General features: G+C 35.9%; 1 protein-coding gene and 1 pseudogene across 1 annotated transcript in view; both read left to right on the plus strand.

Annotated features, from left to right (window-relative positions):
• The first annotated feature begins 1,001 nt into the window (after positions 1–1,001).
• Positions 1,002–22,263, plus strand: LOC116122732 (annotated as a pseudogene).
• Positions 3,907–23,668, plus strand: part of LOC116122733 (probable LRR receptor-like serine/threonine-protein kinase RFK1) — a 40,994-nt gene continuing 21,232 nt past the window's right edge. The window contains 2 exon segments of the mRNA XM_031408547.1: positions 3,907–4,083; positions 4,283–4,449. The gene's annotated coding sequence lies outside the window, so the exon portion shown is untranslated.

Here is a 23,668-nt window from a genome sequence, read left to right on the forward strand (position 1 = left end):
TTGTTACATGCATCTGATATAGGTTAACAACATGAATACACTAATCATTTATTGAAATCATTTATAGATTATTAACTTTTATGTGTACTCATATTAGTTTTAGAACCAAGATGATTTGATGAGTTTTTTTTCTCAATTGCTCATTATCATATATGAAATATCCAATTCTGTTTTTTTTTTTTTTTTTTTTTTTTTCTTGCAGTGATCTTCCTACAATAATTTCACTCAGCCAACCCTTGAACACCGTGCTTGTCGACGCACAGTCAGTAAATTTCTCTATTTTATTGAACCAATAACTACTGTGTTTACTTCTCTGTGTCACATTCTGATTGGTGGATCCCAGAGCTGATATTTGCTTAATAATTTGTTATGTTACTAGGGAATTCGATCTGAACTTGTTTCGAAGTTCTCGGTGGCAAACAACTTGTGAGTTCCCTTTTTTGGCCTTTTTGCTTAGTGGGCCTTAGCAATCATACATCAAGAAGTTTGCTGGATAGTTCATCATTTCATCATCATCAATCTTCATCTCCACTTCTTGTTTTTAAGATCTTTTAGGTTTAGGGAGACAGATTCTTGAACTTTAGTCTCATTTTGCACTTTGCCATGTGAGACAGAGCCGTATAAGATTGCCCCTGCTGACGTGTTTGTGATAATCTGTCAAGAGCAACAGTTCTTCTCTGACAATTTTAGAATTAACAAATAATGTAATTTGTTTTCATAGTCTCATGAAGGAGTATGCTCTTGACCTCAAGTGTTGTCTCTATTATGCTAACTGTTTTTTCTTTACTCAAACTAGAAGTGGAGTTCTCCATGCAAGACTGCAGAAATGTCATCGACGAGTATGTCTAAAAATCCAGATCAAGATAATCTCTGTTTTCTATACATAAATGTTCTAACCATTGTTAACAATACTAAAGCTCTTGCTGAGGTGGTCTTCCACATTTTCTTCTTTTCACACTCTGCGCTCTTTCTACATAATTGTGGTGGAAATATGTAAAGAAATGGCACCACATTTGAAGGAGATGAGAAAAAATGGTGGTGTTGCAACATATTATTCAAATGATCTTGGGGATTTAGTAGCACTGGAGACTTCGCAGATGATGATGAACAGAACAATATTGTTCATCATCTGTGCATCATCAGACATTTCAGAATTATTCATTAATGCTCGCATGCTCCTCTTTCACTTACTTATTTTGGATATTGCTTACAAAATGGGAATTATGTTGTCAGTCTATATTTTGCGGAATTCAGTTCAATGAAAACACATATCCAGCCTTGGGAGGCCTGTTTGATATTTATATTCAGGTATCAATCGTATCCATTTCCAATATCTTGTTACACATGATTCTAAGCATGGGCTAAGTTTCAAGCTGCTATGTTCTTGGAGCCACAGTTTGGGTCATAGGTTCAGCTGGAGTTAGTTCCTTACAGAAATGACATACTGAAAAGGTTTCACGGGATTCTTATTTTGCAGGACAAACTAGTCGAGAGGGATTTCGACATAGAAGCTAAGCTTCAGGGGTTCTGAAGCAGTACAAGAAAATATAATGCTACGTCACAGATAACATTTTACAGATCCGTTTAATTGGGCTGGCAAAGGGACTACGGCGCTCCTGAAGGGGAGTCTATGGCCCCCTCGTATCAGCAATTTCTGTGGTGGATCCCGTGAGTGATTTCTCCTCTTCTAATTTCACATAATACAATCTTGTCAAACAATGTCATATAAATGCTATTGTTGTAGAAGAGACATATAATGTAATCTACCTTCAGTTATGCATTAGAAATACATTAACAGATGTGAGAATATGCAACTTAGCGCATATATTACTGAAATTATAAATTTTGTCTTATTAAACTCAATACACGTGCACCGGAACAAAGAGTTCACATTTCCCCTGTTTCATCCATTTGATCACAAGAGAATGGTATACTTAAGTGATCTATTTATAAAGTTCAGTTTCATGCCTAAATCCTTATGTATGTTTCTGATTATATAATTTCTGGTGGGTTTTCTTGGCAGACTACAAACCTGCAAAAAGAAGAAGATTGTAGAAATCATTGCAGGTGTTGGATCATGTCTCATAATCTTGGCATTGGTATCATTGGTTGGAGATACTATTCAGAGTCAAGAGGCGTAAAGAAAATGGTTTGGTCTTCTTTAATCTTGTAGATTTTTGTTGCAACCATGTGTTCGAAGAAAGTTTTTAACTCATCTTTCTACCTTTCGACAGATGTTTTAAAAGAATCAGATCTACAAACAATTTCTTTTACCTGAAGCAAATTAAAGCTGCCACTAACAATTTTGATCCTGCGAACAAGGTCGGGGAAGGTGGTTTTGGACCTGTTTCAAGGTATACAATCTGATCTTTAATGCCACAATGATATATCATTCTTAAAAATGACTTTCTCCAATGTCTGCTAAGAATATTTACATTTTCTTTTTCCTGTGCAGGGTCGTTACCTGATGGTACTATATGCTGTGAAGCAGCTCTCTTCAAATTCAAAGCAGGGAAACCGAGAATTCTTGAACGAGATAGGCACGATTTTAAATATTTGTGTCATTGTTTGGGGATCACATAAGATAATGAGACAAGGTTAATGAAAATTTGTTTCAAGGAAAGCTACATAAAGGTTGTAATAGGCTCAAATTATAGTATATCCTAATAAATGTGTCAAGAAGCGAGGACCACCATTGAAACTGAGCCTACAGCAAGCTAATATTAACAAGTTTGTCTACAGCTTGAATCTTCATTTTATTTTTATTAGATATGCATGAGGTTCATTTTTCTTTGACAATGATTCCATCTAATGGAAGAAAAAACTAGGATACTAATAGGGTATTCATTGGTGCTCTTATTTGAACGATAGTTTTAGAGTTTCAGAGAATTAGTTGAGGTGTACGTAAGCTAGCTCGGATACCTCCGATCATGAAAAAAAGAAAAGGAGCTTCAATTGTAATTAGGTATATGTCATGTAATTGTAATTAAATATGAAATTAAGAAACAAGCTTCTCTCACCAGCCACAGCCCACATAGTTTGATTGTCCCTTGCAGCTATGTGTTATAACTTCCTATGTTCAATTCAATAAAAGAATTTTTTTTAAAAAAAAAGTTACTTTACACTAAATCAAAAATAAAGGAATATGACAAGAAAGTAGAAGCTGCATGCACCGGGCCATCAATTCTTTGACCCACCCATCCATGAGCCCAATCATACTGGTCCGTCCGACCCTTTAGAATTCATAGTATTGTTGATAACAACGTGTTCTTCATCGGATTTGCGTCGCAAAGCTATCGCCGTCAGACCCATTGAAGTCTCGCCGATGCTTGGCTGTGAAATCTGTCTTTCTCTGTTCGCCGTGAAAATAGAAGTTGGTAGGACATTCTAGTGAGATTGACAATGATATTCACGTAAAAGGGTTCAATAAATGCATGATTGCGTGGTCAAATACAAGTCCGCTAACAAATTGTTTAGGTAGCTGTTCATCTCTTCAATGCCTTAAACAGAGTCCTTAACGAATCTTTTTAACTTTATCCTGATTTGAAATAATTATAATCAACACTTTAGTATTGTTCTTAGTCATGCATGCTGTTTTGGGTCATATCCCATTTAAATGGTTTTGTCGGCTGCTTGCTTTCGTATTATTCAACCATTTGATTTGTACTGTATAGACTTTAATTCCTTTTAGAATTTTCAACGTCTCTGTATAAACACACGGATAATATAAGATTATGAACGCTATATTAATCAAATGGACAAAATGACAAGTTGACAACACTAGTACACTACCAAGTACCAACCAAAAGATGGCTATTTTTAAAAAATTTATACTGTTCAATTTGTAGTTTTTTATGAAAGATGTCCAAAAGTGGTTATTTGTTAAATCACCCATATTATAGATAGATATTGCCATGAACAAAGATCTATGGGAGTAGTTCTGTTTTGTCAGATGATATGATAGCTCGTCGTTTGGATTCCCAGAAATGTTGTTCCTCAAACTTTTACTTCCTTTATCAGTTCTTGCTCTGAGTTACTCATGGACGCAGCTTCTTCTTGCTGCTACGTTGCCTCAAGATGAAGGTATGTACAAATCATGTTCATGTTGCTTCTTTTACTGAATCGTTTTGTGTTAAAGGCTTATGGCTGTTTGTTTGATCCAATTATTAAGTTCTTTACAAGAAAATGAACCAAAAGAACCTAATACTGCTTGAAGATATTGTCTTCGAAAGCATGCTGCTCTTTTTAATTACTTGTACTTGTTGATGGGTGTGTGATGCAGTTGATGTTCTGAATCAAATTGCTCAAACTATGGGAGCTCGTAACTGGACCTTCAATGCTGATGTTTGTGAAGGTTCTTTTGACGTAAGCCGAGTTTTGCAAACGGATCCTCTCAGGAACATTACTTGCGATTGCCAATTTGTCACAGCACCGCCACATTGTATCAATGTAGGTTTCTTTGAACTTGCCTTTTAGCCGGCCTAATTTCAGCTAACTTATATATCGATTGGGATAGTGGTTTATAAGCAATTTTCATCTTAGTTAACATTAATGAGAGATTCATTAATAAATTGCATTACGAGACAATCAGATTTCTATATTTTGGCCCCAAGTTAAAAATCAAAACTTTGTATACTTTCTTGCAAGGACTACTTGATTTGTTATTTTCATAGAACTAATTCTGGGTTTTATTTTCTTTTCAGAAAATTCATGGTGTACAGCCTTCCAGGAACACTTCCACCCCAACTTGTTCAGCTTCCATACCTCCAGAAATGTGAGAATAGATAAAGTCTTCAAAATGTATAATTATATTCTCGTTTACTTATTCAGTTATTTTCGAAGTTTCTTGGCATTTGGAAGTAAGAAAAGGCGAAAATTCTAAATTTAATTCTGTATTGTCTGAATTGCAGTGGATTTTGCGCTAATATTTAATGGTATGTTAATGTGGAAGCCGTCAATGGTACAATACCACAGGAATGGGCGCAATGCAATTAAAATATATGTAAGCTAATCTGACTTTTGATCTGTTAAGACAAATAGAATTTATTTGTCTCATTGATTAATGAAACATCTTAATGTTATTGCAGCTCCATTTTTGGAAACCGATTGTCAGGCAATATTCCAGATCAGTTAGGGAAATTACTAGTCTCACTACTGAGAGCTTTTGTTATGCAACGGAAACATAAACTCTAACGCTAGCTATTGAATATAATAATACAAGTAGTAAAGCATAAATAAATTGCCAAATTAAATGCAAAAATAAAGAATACCAGAAATTAACGAGGTTCGTATTGAAAACTACGTCCTCGGGCGCTGCAAAAAGAAACTCCACTATCTCCAAAACATTACAAATATTTGGGCAATACAACAAATACCCAAAACAAAGGGGAGATACAACAAACTTGCAAACTAAAGGGTCCTTAAAGAAGAACCCTAAAACAAAGAAGTATAATGAATTACAACTTGGGATACAATAACATGATTTAGGTCTTATATATAGGCCCCAAAAGTTTCCCATTTTCATCCTTTCATTGGGACAAACTAACCTTTTTTGGCCTATTACATATAGTCCCTAAACCTTCTCCATTATCATTCTACCCCATTGATTTTGCTAAAAGCCATTTTTCAACAAATCCACCTTGGCGCATTACAAACCTTCAAAGTTTTGTATTCTCTGTCAAATTTTGCAACACCTCAAATGTGCCAAAAGCACAATCAAGCTCGCAGGATGTTGATCAAGTTCAAACAGTGATTGAACTTGATCATTGTCATATATTTGTTAAGACATCTGCAGGATTCTCAGCAGTTCAATCTTCTCTAATAAGATTCTTCCTTCAGAAATAATTTCCGCACAAAGTGGTAACGAACATCTATATGCTTGGTGCGAAAGTGGAATACTGGATTCTTTGCTAAGTGAATAGCACTCTGACGTCAGAATAGATAGTGTTTCTTCTGACTAATTTTCAATTCATCCAATAGCCCTTGTACCAAATAGCTTCCTTCACAGCCTCTGTAATGCCATGTATTCTGCCTCTGTAGTAGACAAAGCAATGTAGACTGCAAAGAAGATTTCCAACTACTGGAGCTCTAGCAAGAGTAAATACATATCCAGTAGTTGACCGACGCTTGTCCAAAATCACAGCATAATCAGAATCAATAGCCAACAGCAAATGACTAAGATTTTCATCCCGCTCAAAAACCAACCAATGTTTACAGTACCTATAATTACCGTAAAATCCACTTCACAGCTTGCCAATGTCCTTTACAGGATCATGCATATACCTGCTCACAATTCCAACTGCATGTGAAATGGCGGGCCTAGTCACACCAATGAATACATCAAGCTACCAACCGCATTTGAATACGGAACTTTTGACATATACTCTCGTTCTTCATGCGTACTTGGAGATAATGACGCACTAAGCTTTATATGAGGAGCAAGTGGAGTACTTATAGGTTTGTACTTTCAGTTATGCCAAAACGTTGTAAGACCTTCTTAGATACTGCTTGTGTCAAACAAACCTTGCCATTTCCTCTATTCTATTATCTCCATACCGAGAATCTTCTTGGCTTCCCCTAAATCCTTCATCTCAAATTGTTTGAGTTGAGCCTTAACTTCTCAATTTCTTCTACATTCTTTGAAGCAATCAACATATCATCAACATATAAGAGTAGATAAATGAGAGTATCACCTTGTAGCCTTTGAAAATACACACAGTGTCAAAATTGCTTCTTGTGTACTCCGACCCATCTAAAACTATCAAATCGCTGTACCACTACCTCGGAGATTGTTTCAAACCATAAAGCGATCTTTTCAGTTTACAAACCCAATCTTCCTTCCAATACTCCTAAATCCTTCTAGGGAGTCATATAGATTTTCTCTTCCAAATCACCGTGTAGAAACGCGGTTTTTCAATCAAGTTGAACAAGTTCAAGATTCATCTGAGCAACAAGGCCAACAAAATTCTAATGGAAGAATGCTTTACAACTGGAGAAAATACCTCATTGAAATCTATTCCTTCCTTCTGAGCGTAGCCTTTCGCCACCAACCTTGCCTGTTATCGGATGTCTTTCAAATTCGGAAATCCTTTTCTTTGCATATACCCATTTGCATCCAATTGCCTTCTTATTCTTTGGTAATTGAACAACCTCCCAAGTTTCATTCTTATGGAGAGACTGCATCTCTTCTTTCATGGCTTTCCTCACTTACCATTTTCGGAACTAGCTACTTCATTATAAGTGGAAGGAACTTCACCATCTTCAATTGGGAGTGCATAGGCCACCGTATCAGCAAAAACGAGCAGGCTTGCGAATTTCTCGTCTTGGCCTATTAACACAATGGATTCTTGTTGAGGTCTTGGGAAGAATCCTCTTCTTCATCTCAATGAACTCCTTATATAGGAGTTCATTTCCAGCTGGGCTAACTGATGTTGTTTCAAACTCACCTGCTAGAGTATGCTCCACCTGTGCGAGTACTGAAAACCTATCTGGCTTCCTTTTTCGTTCTAACATAGAAGACTCATCAAATGTCACATCCCTACTAAACAGTATTTTCTTGAACTTGGACACCAAAGACGGTATCCTTTCACACCTGAGGTAATCCCCATAAATACTGCTTTCTTTGCTCTAGGATCTAACTTAGACTCTTTTACATGATAATAAGCAGTGGATCCAAAAACATGTAAAGTGTCTAATCAAAAACAGGTTTTCCAGACCATACCTCAATCGGCTCTTGCCTTCAATTGTAGTTGATGGAGACGATTAATGAGATGACACGCATTATATAACTGCCTCAGCCCAAAACTCTTTGCCCAACCCAGAATTGGACAACATACATCGAACTTTTCCAGTATAGTTCGATTCATGCGTTCTGCCACCCCCTTCTGCTGTGGTGTATTTTTTACTGTAAAGTGACGTACTATCCTTCATCTTGGCAAACTTTCAAAAAGGATCACTACGATACTCCCCACCATTATCTGTACGTGGCTTGATCTTTCTGCCAGTATGAGTCTCAATCATCTTTTTCCATTTAAGGAAACACCAAGTACGTTATCTTTAGTTTTTATCACATACACACCAAACCTTCTGGAAAAATCATCTACAAGAGACAAATAGTGCATACCCCAAAGATGTTGTTTTGGTAGGTCCCACACATCAGAATGAACATAATCCAAAATACTCTTAGTATTATGGATTGCCGTGGAATTTCACTTGTTTTTCCCAGAACACAATGCTTACAGAAGTCCACTTACAGGTCTTTGCCCTTCAATACGCCTTGATTCACCAAACTAAGTAAGGCTTTTTCACTGCATGCCCCAAACGCATATGCCACAGCTTGAGCATTTCGAATCTGCATCCTTCTGCACGACTGCAGCTGTCGTTTCAATAACTGTACTACCATTATAGTAATACAAGTGTTTTCCTCGTGCCTTTCATTACCAAAGAGCGCCTGAAGAAACTTTTAGAATTCCATCTCGCATATTCACTGTGAAGCCTTTAGATTCCAAGGCTCCCAAGAGATGAGATCTTTTTCAACTCGGTACATACCGAACATCTGTCAGAGTTTAGTTGAGCCATCATGATTCTTCAACCGAATTGAACCTATCCCAGTTGTTTTACAAGCATCATCATTGCCCATATAAACAACTCCACCATCAAGTTCTTCAAAATTAAAGAACCACTCCTTGTGGGGGACACATATGATGGTACAACCTGAATCCATAATCCACTCATTTGATCCAGAGGTGGAGGTGTAGGCTAAACTAGACAGAAATCAGACTCATCCTCTTCACGCTCAACAACGTATGCATCAGAAGTAGCTTTGCCTCTTTCTTTGCAACTTCGGACAACTTCTTCCAATGCCCTTCTCACGACAAAAGGCCATTGATCCTATTGAGTTTTCCCTCTTGAACGAGATCTTCCCTTCTCTCGTTTTACGACCTTGATTTTGACTCCGCCCTCTTGCTACAAGAGCTTCGCTGACTCATCTCTATCTCCTTCTGATCCTTCTTCCGAATTTCATGATTGGACAGAGCAGAACACAACTCTTCAAAGGACAATTTTTCTTTCCATGAAGAAGTGTAATACTAAGATAGTCCAACTCATCTGGAAGAGATCCAATTAACAACATAGACCTTATGCTCATCTTTGAATGTTTCATCCAAATTTAACAAATGCAGCAATAATCTGTTAAATGTATCAATATGGCTACTGATATTTGTACCTGGTCTCATGAGACGAAACGTCTTTTCATCAAATAGAGCCGATTCTCATTACTTTTTTCATGTATTTGTTTTCCAGCGCCTTCCATAACTTATTTGCAGACGTCTCTTTCATGAATGGATATTTTGCTCTCTACAAAGACATGAGCGAATCATCCCACACGTTGTACGTTCAACCTACCCCGTCTTTCTCATAGACTTTTGGTTTTTCCTCCTCCAGAACGATATCAGATCCTGCTAATACAAGCTATCCATTACCTCACTCTGCCACAAGCCAAAATATTTTGGCCATCAAATTTTAACATCAATTTTGCATTTGAAACCGTTATCATCTTTACTGGTGCGGATGGTGGTGCCGCAAATGGTGCTGCCTCGAACGATGAATCCTCGGACGGTGATGCCATTTATGCCTTACTCAATGGCTTGGTAAACAAAATTCCCAAAAACCAAGCTCCACAATTATTATATCAATAGCTAACCAACAAATAACAATAGCCCTAGGTAGTAGTAAGTGCTGAAATGATTAAATAGCACACAAGAAAATTCCCAGGAAAACAATGGAGGGGTCACAAATGGTTCCACTTAAAATCCAGTCTCCTTAGACTTTATCGTCTTTTGACAGAATTTTCCTAGACCATGCATATAACCATACAAATAGCTACTCACTGTCCTAAACCTAGGCTCTGATACCAATTGTTATGCAACGGAAACATAAACTCTAACGCTAGCTATTGAATATAATAATAAAGTAGTAAAGCATAAATAAATTGCCAAAATTAATGCAAAAAAAAGAATACCAGAAATTAACGAGGTTCGGTATTAAAACCTACGTCCTCGGGCGCTGCAAAAGAAAGCTCCACTATCTCCAAAACAATATTACAAATATTTGGGCAATACAACAAATACCTAAAACAAAGGGGAGATACAACAAAACTTGCAAACTAAAGGGTCTTAAAGAAAGAACCCTAAACAAAAGAAGTATAATGGAATTACAACTTGGGATACAATAACATGATTTAGGTCCTTATATATAGGCCCCAAAAGTTTCCACTTTTCATTCCTTTTCAATGTGGGACAAACAACCTTTCTTGGCGATTACTAGAAGTCCCTAAACCTTTCTCCATTATCATTTCTACCCCATGTGATTTTGCTAAAGCCATTTTCAAACGCTTTGACCTTCATTTATGTAAATTTATTGGTGCACGATGTTGGTCCATAAATTTAGTTGCTGCTGATTATATTTTTTTTTCCATTTTTCTGAAAATTTGTGAACTTGCAACAGACCCATTCTTTTTGACAAATAGAAAGAACAAGAAAATATCTTTTTAGTTTAAGAGATGGGGTCATTCTCTAAGTATATTTTATCTGTTCCTTCCCTTCCGCTTCCTGTATCCAGAGGGACAGCAGAACTCCAAAAGCATTGACTTATTGTTCCATTAAATTCACACACTGCAGAGCCTATGCTATAATTTCTCTAGAATATCTTTGTGCGTGTATATGTGTGGTACTGTTCATGTCTAGATATGAGCCTGTTAGAGTTTCTAGATCAACATTGTCTATTAGAATCTCAATGGATGTAATTTAACGGACCTTGAAGCAAACCAATTCTCCGGGGAAGTCCCGCAGTGCTGGGAAGTTAGTTAACTTGGAAACTTTGTAAGTCATCTACAATGCCTTCTTTTGTATTTAGTTTCTAAGCGTGATAGGCATATTCATTGGAAGATGAATAAATTTCATTGTAGGAGATATCTATAAATCCTATCCAAAATAATAAAGTAAACAGACCCTTACTTACTTACAGTGTTGTAATAGTTAGTTTAGTTGAGTTTTAAAGTGTTATAGCTAGTTGACTAGAGTTTAGTTAATTTTACTGCAATTAATTGTTAGTACAATACCATATAAGTGTTGATGTTCTCAAAGTAATCAATAACAAAAATCATACTTCTTCCCCAATTCTCTGATTTCGTCAATAATATGTAGTTCTGCAAAAAACAATTTAGATCTACTCAAGCTCTTGGTGGTCATATGAATGTCCATAGAAGAGACGAAGTAGGTTGAGGCAGTCACCTAAGGGATGGTCAGTACCCAATTCTTAATCACCCCAACAAAACGGCCGGACGATAGGAACAATGGGCAACATGAGCATGACGAACATAAGGTGGCGACGACGACAGCGTGGTGGTGGATTGGGTGATTTTTTTTTTTTTTTTTTTCACTTTTAGGGATTTTCAGTAAATGGGGGAAGAGATCGTGTTTTCTACAAATGTTTACAGGGGGGATTTGTTAATTTTTCAAATATTAAGTAATGCAAATTACAATTTAAAGCCCCATAGTTTCAAAAACCCTCTATATCAACCCTTTCTTTTCGAGCCAGATTCGGCTCGCAAGCCGTTTGAGCCGAGCCGAGCTGAGCATTGATCGAACTCAGCTCGCAAAATATTCACGAATTGAGCTGAGCTGAATCGATTACAACTGAGTCAAGCTTTGGACGAGCTTGACTTGAGTCAAGTCGAGCTGGCTCACCAAGCCGCTCGATTTGTTTACCACCCCTATGTGACATTGTGAGTTAAAAGAGAAAATGAGTAAATGAGATTTTTGTATATTTGATTATTTGATTGTCAGTCAACAACGTGAACAATCTTTGGGTTGGTATAGGAGAATTTTGTTGAAGTGTTGGGGTTGCATTCATCCTCTGCTTTCTCATTCCTCATGTGTGTAGGGTATACTCCATTTCTAGAAAAAAAGGGTTTTCTCTTCATATTAATTAGTCAATAGAAGTCAATGAACGTCATTGAATCAGCAAACCAATTGCAATTTGTTGATGTGATAATTTGTACCAATTATAGAAATCTAGTTGGCCTTGGAAGGGACCAGGTAAGATGTATATGTGGTTACTGGTAACCAGCAAAGTCGCTAAAAACAACGTAATAAAGTAAAGACCAAATTTTTTTTTATAGTGGTTCGGTGGTATAGAAACCAAACCTATATTTACTATTGTGCTATTATTGAGGAGTGGTACAAGATTGAATGAGGTTACAAAGGGAAGTTCGTGAGATAAATGAAGGACATTTGGCTATCGCGACTTATTCTCTCTACACACTCTCTAAAATAGGTCAATGTATTTTTTCTCTTGGACTTTACTAATACTATAATCCCCTAGAACGGAGGACATGGACTCCTTTTATACTTGACTTATCTGACAGTGGTTGAGAGTGGGTGTTATGCAGTTGCTTGCATGCATAACCCCCTTAATTAGGATCTAAATCAGTAATCTCCATGCTTGTAACAGGCCGGGCCATGCTAATAGCAGCTTAACTCATGCTTTTGACAATAATCACTTTTTGTGAGAAGACAAGCGCTGACGAGACGACACGTGAGAGGATTCAGGCCATTAGCCTTTGACACACCTTCAAGATGCCTGGCACACATCTGATTGCCACGAAATTAGGCACAACATAGTTAATTGAGTTGCATTCTTCACAAGCAAGACGAAATGCTCTCTCTGATCAGGTCCCTTTTTTTTCTTTTTCTTTTTTTTTTTAACTTTTCTGCATTCTGAGTTTGCGACTCTTGCTTGGGTCCCTTCATGTTGATGTTGAAGCAAAATTGATTCCACCCGTACGTTGAACTTACTACTTCAAACCTTAGGGTCTGTTTGGAGAGTTTCATGGTAACGGTTATGAGGCTAAACAATGTAACGATTTGAATGGTTTTTAGTAGGGTTTTTAAAACACCCAATGTGTTTGAGAGTTTATTTTCAACGGTTCTGACCGTATTCTAAAATGATAATTTTACATATATGCCCATAAATACCCCAACTTAACCAGTACTTGGGAGTTTTGTTTTTTCTATTACAATGTAAGGGTTTTTTTTATTTTTTTCTACTTATTAGTATTTTAAAATTGCAATATGGTAAATTCTCTTTATCCTCTTTGCCATTCTTTTGCAGTACTGGAGTGATTGAAAAATTATAGCTCCCTTCTCCAAGAAACCATTTAGAAATGGATTCAATATTTATTTATTTAATTCTTTTTATATGCTTAAATTATTTAATATTTAATATGGGTTGAAGATGCGCATACATTGGTAATTTTTTTTTTGTTTGATACAATGAGATAGTTTTGTAGTGGATAAGTATTTGTGGAACAAAAGTTTAAAACAAATAAACTCTCCAATTTGGGGCGTTTTATAAACTTCAAAATACACTACTTGGTTCGGGGGTTTTTGCGCAATCAAACTAGTGCATAAAAAATTGAAATTAATAGTTTTAGAATATCTCAAAACCAGTCTAATTAAACCCCTCAAAACAAGAAAAAAAAACCCCAAACAAACCCTAAATTATAAACAAAATCTCATCATGAGCTACTGCTGATCAGCACCTTTGAAAATATCCCTACAGTTAAAAATTCAACTTAGATGTGATCTTAGTACTTCCAAACTCCGTTTAATACTGAAAGTTACGTGTTTACATGAAAACGTACCCACGGGTCAAGGATCAATAACTTGTATTAAAATGAAATCTGGGTAATATTCACTCATATCTATCTGAATGTATTTGACTAAACTTGCATGTTACTGTTGCCAGATTTGTGCATAAAAAATATTCAAACTGGTAGACTTGTCGATGTAGGTAATCAAGAGTTTTATTCATGTTTCAATGCTGTTTACGATGTTTTGAGAAAGATCTTGATTGCCACAATCAAGTATAACATAAATTAACCAAACCCCGGGTAGCTAGGTGCCCAAGTGTTGGATAGTATTTTTGGGTGTATTACCTGAAGTTTGAGTCCCTCTTCATTGTAATAGGGTAACCATTCGAATCTGTATCTGATCGATGTTCAAGAGATTGATTGAGGTGCACGTAAATGTAGCAGAGGAGTTTTCCTAGGACTTGCACGTACATTTAAATCATGGGACCTCCCAACCGCCACCGCATGGGTAGGATCCGTCATACGAATTCTATTAATGTCAAAGATTTTCCAAGCAACAACCTATCTCGTGTTACCAAAACCTAATGAATATTCAAATACTACAACTGAGTTTAATTGAACGACAACTACGTCAATCGGCTTTGCTATTTGGTCATCCGCTATTGAAATTATCGTGTTATATCTTGTCAGCTATCCTATGTTCGTACGCGGTTTTCACTTTTTAATGCATAGAAAAACGAAATCCAAAATTAATTATTAATTAACAGGACTCTCAATGATTACGTGAAAGAACACACATCTTACGGTCATGGTTGGTCTTAGTTCATTGTCTTGTCATTAATAACTAGAATTTTTCTCATTCATGACATCTTACTTTTACCATAAAATATAAAGAAAGATAAAACGAATATGGTATTCATGTTTATCTAAGAAAGCAGTGAAACGGGGTTTCACCTTCAAGACTTGAGAGTTCAAGGCATCTTTCTTGAGTTTTCAATTTCATGATGTTCTTCAGCATTTCTCGTACGATTCTATCTTTAAGTTTGTAGTGAAACAACTATTTGTAGCTGCTAAGCTGCCTCAACCGAGGTAAGACAAATTCTCTTCCCCAAATGTCTTTGTCGCTTGAATTTCACCTTGTTCATGTTACTTTCATATTTTGTACAAGCATATTGCTGCGTTTTCAATAAAAAAACATTAAAACTTTCAGGAAAAGAGAATAAAAATAAGTGTAGTTTCTGTCAGTATTAGTTCTTTCCTGTAAAATCCTGTACTTCATTTTGATCAAGCTTCAATTCTCTTAGTTTATTGCATTGATTATTGATATTACTTTGATCATAGTATAATATTATCTTCTCTACTTGGGCGCCATGATTCAGTCTGTTTCAATTTACACCTCTATTTGAATTCAAATTTGATTTGCTTATCTGTGCTGTGTTTGTCTTGGATTTGCTGTAGTTGATGTTCTGAATCAAATCGTCAAAACAATGGGGCCTACTAACTGACTTTTTGATGCCGATACTGCTTGTGAATTCCATGAGAAATCGGCTGTGACAGAATTACCGGAACATTTTCTTGCATCCTTGGACCCGATAATAGTACACCACATTCATATATGTTAGTTTTCTTATTCTCTGTATATATTTGCCCATCTCTTTTGTTGTATACACTTCAGTAAAGTCCATTTCCTGGAGGTAAATTGTTCTTGGAATCGCAAATGCCTTCTGAAATAATCCTGTAGGAATATTACAAAGGTTGTAGAATATCCTATAAGATGTGAATTGCTTTGATTTTATGTCCTTGAAGTAAGAACAACCATTTGTGTAATGTGGTACCGCTGAAAAGTTTCAATCCACAACATAATTAAGTTACAGATTTTAAAGGGCAAGTCCTTTATTAGATTAATAATTCAATCTGTCATATTTTTCTATTATTTAATTTCATTGTTGTTTTGACAAAAAGTAAATATTTACCATCTTCTAAACTACAGAATTATCATTTTAATTGTTTGATTTTGTACCTGATTTTGGATTTTTAGGGTGTGACTAACTGATTCTGGATATGTTTTGTTTTCAATTTTCGAAGAATTCAAACGTTACAGCCTTTCTGGAGTTCTCCACCAGAACTGAACCAGCTTCCCAATATCTCTAAAGTGTGAGCAAACAAATCTGAATCTGTATTTTTTATAAATATACCCATTTTTTCCCTTGTAATTAGGAAGGAAGAAGCATGAACAGAAAGGAAATTTAGATCCAATTGCGGACTTCATTCTTTCATTTCATGGCGTCGTTTTGTCTTTAATAGACATCTCAATAGGTAAGGGTGAACACAACTAATTATGTCAATGTCTTGTTTGTTTTGCAGTGATTTTTCCTACACTACTGAATGGTTCGTTACCATCGAATGGCTTCGATGCATTGACATTTATGTAAGCTGCATCTATATCTGCTTATATATCATACTACCAAAGAACAATGCTAGTCTTATAAAGACAATACAAGAGGGCATACAAGACAATTGTTACCCTTGATCTTTATGATTTCTCTCTTCTCTCTTTTTTCTTCTTTTTTTTTTTTTTTTTTTCCTTCTTATGAATCACTTTACCCTCTTTGATTGTCTTGTAAAGATAGCATTTTTCGCTACCCAATAGTTGAAATGTGAATTCATCAATTCTATGGCAATTATCATGCACGCTCTCTCTTTGGGAACCGATTATCAGGCATATTCCGAGCCCATTGGGCAACACATCAGTCTCACTTACTTGTAAGTTTTGAAGTTTGAACTCTATACAATTCACAAATTGATTCTAGCAATAATCTAATGGTTATAGTCCACATTAGTCTGTTGAAGTTAGACAATATGTTCTATAGGCTTCTTATATTGTTCTTTTTACCAGGAACATTGAAGCAAACCAATTCCAGGAACAGTGCCCGCGCAGCTAGGGAGCTTGTTAATCTGGAACTTTGTAAGTCATTACATGGTTCTTATATTTTGTTGTTTTTTTTTCTCATTATCAACATTTTTATTGAAGTTATCATAAAATTTTGGCTGCAGGGACTCCTCCATAGATGACTGGAAATTAACCGACGGAATTTGCTGAGCTGAAAATTTGACAGACTTGTAAGTTTTTCATATCGTTTTTGTAAGATTGAGTTCAGAATTTGTCTGATAAGGATAATTAGTTTACTGCTTCTTGTTGCACTTGCAGTAGGATCAATGAAAAACTCAATGGAAGTCATACCGAATTTATTACAACTGGAGCAACTTTATAGATTGTGAGATGATCTACTTTCCAGATTTTCGACTCATATTCTGGTTCTCGAATGTTCTTGATTTTTGGGTTGTGCAGGGAAATTCAAGGTAGTGGACTGAAAGACCAATTCCATCATCCGTCTCCCTTTTGAAAAATCTAAATCAATTGTGTAGAATATTTCTAACTAGTCCTACAAGAATATGCTATTAATACATTAACTTATCAGATTAATTTACTATAAGGGTCTGATGAAAGGATCTGTTCACATTACACTCTTATGTACTAGTAAGATTAGTGACATAGATGGACACAATCAGACTTTTCCTGATCTTAGCAACAGTACCCTGCTTAGACGGATGTAAGTTCTTGCCTATTCCTATTTTCTGCATGTAGATGGAGTAAAATTAGTCACCATACAATTGTCACATCTTTCATTGGATTTCCAGGACTTTAAGGACCTGCAGTATTTCGGGAGAAATCTGGATACGTCTGGAATGAATAATATGAGAGTTCTGTAAGTACTGTTAGATACTAAACTATCAATTGCAATGATTTATGCTTAAAACTGAAAACTTAACTTTCTGTATTGCATGATACAATGTAACACTTAGCCTACTCTCAATGGTTATTTAGTTAAAGAATTGATTGTGTAGTATTATTATATACTATTTTTGCTCTATTCTATGTTCTACTGCATAAATTCCATATGCTTATCTTTTTATGATATATCTGTGTTTTCAAATAGGGATCTCAGTTTTAAAAATAACTGGAAACTTCCTAATGTAGTCCCTGGGAATTTGAAATCATGTAAGTTAATGAAAGCCAATTTTCTAGATTTTTAGTTTTTGTTTTACAAAGTCCACCACACCTGCTTGATATGTCTTCATCAGCTTTCTAACTGGCAACCTTCTCAGTGGGAATATACCAGAGTCAATCTTCAAAAAGGCTGTGTGTGTATCATATCTCTCGAATCCTTTGAGTTCTTCTTTAGCATTTTATATTGTTACATGCATCTGATTATGTTAACAACAGTGAATACACTATCAGTTAATTGAAGCATTATAGATTATTACTTTTATGTGTACTCATATTATTTTGAACCAAGATAATTTGATTAATTAAGAGAAATTCTGTATTTTTTTTCTCATTGCTTCATTATCATAAATGAATTTCCAATTCTTTTTTTTTTCTTTCTTGCAGGGATCTTCCCTACAATATTTCACTCAGCCAACCCTTGAACACCGTGCTTGTCGGAAAAAAGTCAGTACATTTCTCTATTTAGTGAACCAATAATCTACTGTGTTTACTTCTCTGTGTCACATTCTGATTTGGTGGATCCCAGAGCTGATATTTGCTTAATAATTTGTTATGTTACTAGGGAATTCGATCTGAACTTGTTTCGAAGTTCTTCGGTGGCAAACAACTTGTGAGTTCCATTTTTTGGCCTTTTGTTTAAGTGAGCCTTAGCAATCATACATCAAGAAGTTTGCTTGTATAGTTCTCATTCTCATCATCATCCAATCTTCATCTCCACTCTTTTGTTTTCTAGAATCTTTTAGGTTTAGGGGAGACAGATTCTTGAACTTTAAAGTCTCATTTTGCACTTTTCCATGTGAGACAGAGGCCATATAAGATTGTCCCACTGACTGTGCTTTGTGATGAATCTTTCAAGACCGCAACAGTTCTTCTCTGGAAACATATTTTAGAATTAACAAATAATGTAATTTGTTTTCATAGTCTCATGAAGGGTATGCTCTGACCTCAGTGTTGTCTCTATTATGCTGACTGCTTTGTGATGATCTGTCACACGCAACAGTTCTTCTTGGAAACATATTTTAGAATTAACAAATAATGTAATTTGTTTTCATAGTCTCATGAGGATATGCTCTTGACCTCAAGTGTTGTCTCTATTATTTGACTGTGCTTTGTGATGAATCGTCAACAGCAACAGTTCTTCTCTGGAAACATATTTTAGATTAACAAATAATGTAATTTTGTTCATTGTCTCATGAAGGAGTATGCTCTTGACCTCAAGTGTTTGTCTTTATTATGCTGACTATGCTTTGTGTATGAATCTGTCAAGACACAACAGTTCTTCTCTGGAAACATATTTAGAATTAACAAATAATGTAATTTGTTTTCATTGTCTCATGAAGGACTATGCTCTTGACCTCAAGTGTGTTCTCTATTTGCTGACTGTGCTTGTGATGAATCTGTCAAGACAGCAACAGTTCTTCTCTGGAAACATATTTTAGAATTAACAAATAATGTAATTTGTTTTCATTTCTCATGAAGGACTATGCTCTTGACCTCAAGTGTTGTCTCTATTATGCTAACTGTTTTTTCTTTACTCAAACTAGAAGTGGAGTTCTTCCATGCAAGACTGATCGAACATGTCATCGATGTAAGTATGTTCTAACTTGTTCATAACAATAATAATTGAAGCTTCTTGCTGAGGTGGTCTTCCACATTTTCTTCTTTTCACCAGCTCGCGCTCTTTCACATTAATTGTGGTGGAAATAATGTAAAGAAATGGACCACATTTGAAGGAGATAGAAGAAAATGGTGGTGTTGCAACATATTATTCAAATGATCGGTGGATTTAGTAGCACTGGAGACTTCGCAGATGATATAATGAACAGAACAAACTTATGTTGCATCTGTGCAATCATCAGACATTTCAGAATTATCATTAATGCTCGCATTGCTCCTCTTTCACTTACTTATTTTGGATATTGCTTACAAAATGGGAATTATGTTGTCAGTCTATATTTTGCGGAGATTCAGTTCACAAATGACAACACATATCGCAGCCTTGGAAGGCGCATGTTTGATATTTATATTCAGGTATCAATCGTATCCATTTCCTAATCTTGCTACACATGATCTAACATGGGCTAAGTTTCAAGCTCTATGTTCTTGGAGCCAACAGTTTTGGGTCATAGGTTCAGCTGAGTTAGTTCCTTACAGGAAATGACATACTGAAAGGTTTCACCCGGATTCTTATTTTGCAGGACAAACTAGTCGAGAGGGATTTCGACATAGAAGCTAAAGCTTCAGGGGTTCTGAAGCCAGTTACAAGAAAATTAATGCTACTGTCACAGATAACATTTTACAGATCCGTTTAATTGGCTGGCAAAGGGACTACGGCGCTTCCTGAAAGGGGAGTCTATGGCCCCCTCGTATCAGCAATTTCTGTGGTGGATCCCAGTGAGTGATATCTCCTCTTCTAATTTCACATAACAATCTTGTCAAACAATGTCATATAAATGCTATTGTTGTAAGAAGAAGACAATATAATGTAATCTACCTTCGTTATGCATTAGAATACATATAACAGATGTGAGAATATGCAACTTAGCGCATATATACTGAAATTATAAATTTTGTCTATTTAAACTCAAATACACGTGCACCGGAATCAAAGAGTTCACATTTCCCCTGTTTCATCCATTTTGATCACAAGAGAATGGTATACTTAAGTGATCTATTTATAAAGTTCAGTTTCATGCCTAAATCCTTATGTATGTTTCTGATTATATAATTTCTTGGTGGGTTGTTCTTGGGCAACTACAAACCTGCAAAGAAGAAGAATTGTAGAAATCATTGCAGTGTTGATCATGTCTCATAATCTTGGCATTGGTATCATTGGTTGGAGATACTATTCCAGAGTCAAGAGGCGTAAAGAAATGGTTTTGTCTTCTTTAATCTTGTAGGATATTTGTTGCAACATGTGTTCGAAGAAAGTTTTTAACTCATCTTTCTACCTTTCGACAGATGTTTTAAAAGATCAGATCTACAAACAATTTCTTTTACCTTGAAGCAATTAAGGCTGCCACTAACATTTTGATCCTGCGAACAAGGTCGGGGAAGGTGGTTTTGGACTGTTTACAAGGTATACAATCTGATCTTTAATGCCACAATGATATCTATTCTTAATAAATGACTTTCTCCAATGATCTGCTAAGAATATTTACATTTTCTTTTTCCTGTGCAGGTCAGTTACCTGATGGTACTATATTGCTGTGAAGCAGCTCTCTTCAAATTCAAAGCAGGGAAACTGAGAATTCTTGAACGAGATAGGCACGATTTCGTGTCTGCAACACCCGAATCTTGTGAAGCTTCATGGTGTTGTATTGAAGATCAACTATTGCTAGTTTTGAATACATGGAAAATAACAGCCTTGCCAGTGCTTGTTTGTAAGTTTAATTTACTGCAAATTACTTATTGATGACAGCAGATAGAAAGATAAACCACAAAGTTGAAAACTAGTACAGATATCATGCTTCCTTCTTCTTTTAATAATATCTTGAATATATTGTTTGTTTTAAGGTCGTGAAAATTGTCAACTGAAACTGGACTGGCCAACTAGACAGAAGATCTGTCTTGGGATAGCTAAAGGTTTAGCTTTTCTTCATGAAGAATCAGGTTCAAAATTGTTCACAGAGACATAAAGCTACCAATGTTTGCTTGAAGGTAAAACCCCAAATATCTGACTTTGGATTGGCTAAGCTTGATGAGGAGGAGAAAACCCATATCAGCACTCGAGTTGCAGGAACAAGTAGGCCATCCATATGTTTCTCTTAAGAAATTGAAAGTTAATTTTGTTATTGTTTCAGTATAAACACTTAGATTGTTTTAACATATATGCAGAGGATACATGGCACCAATATGCACTTTGGGGTTACCTGACCTACAAAGCAGATGTTTACAGCTTTGGAATTGTAGCATTAGAAATGTTAGCGGGAGAAAACAACAAGAGTTATGGTCCAGCCAAGGATTGCACTTGTCTTCTAGATTGGGTAAGAAACTTTCTACATCACATTACTCCTCCAACTATTTTGCAGGGCTGATAATTATATTAATGGTGTGTTTTTTGTTGCAGGCTTGTCAGTTACAGCAAAAGGAGAAGATAATGGAGCTGGGATCCAAAGCTGGGATCAGAATACAACAAAGAGAAGCGGAGAGGATGATAAGAATATCTCTCTTGTGCACCAATGCTTCACCACATAAGGCCACCATGTCCGAAGCTGTAAGCATGCTGGAAGGAAAAACTGCCATCCCAGATCCATTCCTGAAGCAGGTAGTTACAGTCAAGATTTGAGGTTCAAAGCCATAAGAGACTTCCGGGGACTGAACCGCAGTCAAACTCAGCATTCGACATCAGCCGAGGACCTCTATACAATTGATGATGAGTCATATTTGAGGTATAACGTCGTTAAAGATGGATATAAAATGATTGAAACCGGGAGTTCAGATGTTCAACTTTCAACATCTATGCCGTCATGGGCAAGCTCTTTTTCAACCTCGGCCCATGATCATAATAACATCAATACCAATTCCTAGTATAGTATAAAGATACGTAGTTTGTTTTTCTTTCAACCATACAGATACGTTCCTCTCTCTTTTCTTTTGGTTGTAAATTTTATTTGATATTCATTGGACTGTTTGTGGTCTCAACAAGATTGTAACTGAGTGCAATCAGTGCACAATGGCAAATATTGTATCATTGTTTGGTGATCACATAAGATAATGAGACAAGGTTAATGAAAATTTGTTTCAAGGAAAGCTACATAAAGGTTGTAATAGTAAATCCTAATAAATGTGTCAAGAGGCGAGGACTACCATTGAAACTGAGCCTACAGCAAGCTAATATTAACAAGTTTTCTACAGCTTGAATCTTCATTTTATTTTTAATAGATATGCATGAGGTTCATTTTTCTTTGGCAATGATTCCATCTAATGGAAGAAAAAACTAGGATATTAATATGGGTATTCTTGGTATTTTTATTTGACCGATAATTTCAGAGTCTCGAAGGATTGTTAAGGTGTAGTAACTAACTCGGATACCTCCGTTCATGAAGAAAAAAAACACACTAGGAGCTTCGGTTGTAATTTAATATGAAATTAAGAAACAAGCACTCTCCCAGCCACGGCCCACAGAGTTTGATTGGCCCTTGCAGCTATGTGTTAAACTTCCTATGTTCAATTCAATAAAAGAATTTTTTTTTTTAAAAAAAAAAGGTTACTTTACACTAAATCAAAAAATAAAAGGAATATGATAAGAAAGTAAGCTGCATGCACCGGCCATCAATTCTTTGACGCACCCTCGATGAGCCCAATCATATCTGGTCCGTCTGCCCTTCAGAATTCATAGTATTGTTGTCCATTGTATCCAACTCATATCCATACAAGTTATCTTGAAAAAAGAATTTGTGAGGACATTCTAGTGAGAGTGACAATGATTCTCAAGTAAAAGGATTCAATAATGCATGATTGCGTGGTCAAATATAGTCCGCAAACAAATTGTCTAAGTAACCTGCCATGTCTTCAATGCCTTAAGCAGAGTCCTAACGAATTTTTAACTTTATCCTGATTTGAAATAATTAAATCAACACCTTAGTACTGTTCTTAGCCTCATGCTGTTTTGGGTCATATACCATTTAAATGGTTTGTCGGCTGCTGTTGATTTGTACTGTATAGACTTTAATTCCTTTTAGAATTTCAACGTCTCTGTGTAAACACATGGATAATATAAAATATAAAAGGTGACATTTGACAGCACTACCAAGTACCAACCAAAGATGGCTATTTTTTAAAATTTTATACTGTTCAATTTGTTGTTTTTTATGAAAGATGTCCAAAAGTGGTTATTATTATTAATCACCCATATACAAAGATCTATGGAGTAGTTCTGTTTTGTCAGATGATATGATAGCTCGTGGTTGGATTCCCAGAAATGTTGTTCCTCAAACGGTTACTTC

The sequence above is a fragment of the Pistacia vera genome, unplaced genomic scaffold, assembly GCF_008641045.1.
Source record: "Pistacia vera cultivar Batoury unplaced genomic scaffold, PisVer_v2 Contig137, whole genome shotgun sequence".
Taxonomy (NCBI): Eukaryota; Viridiplantae; Streptophyta; class Magnoliopsida; order Sapindales; family Anacardiaceae; genus Pistacia; species Pistacia vera.